We start from the raw sequence: 1996 nt of genomic DNA, 5'->3' as shown, positions 1-1996 counted from the left end.
TTGTTTTACTGTGTCCATTGTTCTGCTGCTTGAACAAGTGTATTCAAAAGTTTTTACAAGTTTATACACTCGCTATCCACTTCAGTATACGTCCATGAAACCTGACAGTCATGTGGCAGCAGCGACAGGCGAAACAACATCAAGAGCTCCTGATAGTGTTCACATCAAACATCAAAAGTGACATGAAAGAACAACTGACCGGGGATCAGTATTACATGGGGACCGGACAGTTTCTCGGTTTCTAACTGTGGAATTTCCAGCGCCTCCGATTCTTGTTCTTGTCTGACAGGAGTGGAACATGATGAGGTCTTCTGTTGTTGTAAACCATCCACCTCAAGCTCTGATGACGTGTTGAGATGCTTTTTTTTTGACTCACTATGGTTTTAGAGGGCAAATTTGAGTTTGTCAGCTTGAACTAGTCTAGCCATTCTCCTCAGACATCTTTTATGTATTTATGTCAACATATTTCCATCCACAGAACTGCTACTTACTGTTTTTTTTTTGTTTTTTTTGGTTCTGCTTTCCGTTTGACTTCTGCAGCCTGTCTGTTGTGTGTGTGAAATCCCCAGAGGATTCTGAAATACTTAAACCATCCAAACTGCTGTGGCAGTAACAACTGTGTCACAGTGAGACACAGAGGTCACTTTTTAACCCAATTATGATGTGAACATTACCTGAAGCTCTTTTGATTTATTAATTGCATGAATGTGCAGGTGTTCCTGGTAAAGTGGCAGGTAAAAGTACAGCTAAACTGTTAGTCTATAATCCATTTACATACAGGAGGTTCTCTGTCTATTCCACAACTTCTTACCTGTGGCAGGTTGTTTGTTTTTTAAACCGAACTGTCTTTTTGACATCAGTGTGTATGTTCAGTAAAGTTTTTATTTATCACTTAGACGAGTCCTGCAGCGTGTAGAATCATGTTTGAAGCAGCAAATGTCATCCTAAAGCGCTGCGGGCTGGGTGACACTCACACACACACCATGTGAAACGGTGTGAAAGAGCATCAGAAAGTGCAAGGCAGTGTTAAGTAGGGCAGAACTCATCCCCTCCTTCTGGCATTTACTCACACTGTGTGGGAACACAGACGAGGTGGAACACACTGCATACATGTGTCTAAGTCTCTGATGGCCTTGGAAGGCACTAGGATACTCGAGAAATCTGGCAGCCCACATGTTGGTAGTAAATCAGTATAGGAAACCTTTCAACAGCAGCGTTTTGCGGGTTGCCAAATCACGTCATGTTTCACTTCTCTGTGCCAGGGCAGAACTCGCAGCAGGAACGCCGGGCAAAGCGGCGACTCGGCTTAGGCTTTAGTGAGTGAAAAACCTTCAAGGGATACTTATATATAAAAAATCTTAAAATTAGCTGTTACACCTGACTGCAAACATCTGGAGAAGAAAATGATAAAGAACTGTAATGCAGCAACAACAACAACAACAAAAAAAAAATCAAGACTGCTGTGTAATATATGCCAACTTTATTAACATTATCTTACTGCCTGGTCTTTACATCTGATTCTTTCACATCCCACTATAGTGATGTCTATGGACTGCTACTGCATGTTTATAGGAGAAAAACCCAGTTGTGCACCACACAGAGTGAAACCCATATGTAGTTTTTGCCAAGCAAAAGAAATTTGTGTGTAGAGGGTCACGGGGGTGGGGTTGGGGGCTCAGTGGGTAAGGGGGGAGTGGAGCCAATCCTAGGAGACTAAAAGGTCACAAAGCTGGGTACACCCTGGACAGGGTGCCAATCCATCACAGAACACACTACAGGCAATTTAGAAACACCAATTAGCCTAATCTGCATGTCTTTGGACTGTGGTGAGGAAACTGGAGTACCCGGAGGAAACCCACCCAGCACAGGAAGAACATGCACACAGATCTCAGGCTGGAACGCACCCTCGATCCTGGAGGTGTGGAGCCCCAGAGCTAAACACCAAGTCACTGTGCTGCCCAAGTAAAATATTAAATATAGAAATTTAATTTAGTCT

The sequence above is a fragment of the Clarias gariepinus genome, chromosome 4, assembly GCF_024256425.1.
Source record: "Clarias gariepinus isolate MV-2021 ecotype Netherlands chromosome 4, CGAR_prim_01v2, whole genome shotgun sequence".
Classification (NCBI taxonomy): Eukaryota; Metazoa; Chordata; class Actinopteri; order Siluriformes; family Clariidae; genus Clarias; species Clarias gariepinus.
This window is presented reverse-complemented; position numbering follows the sequence as displayed.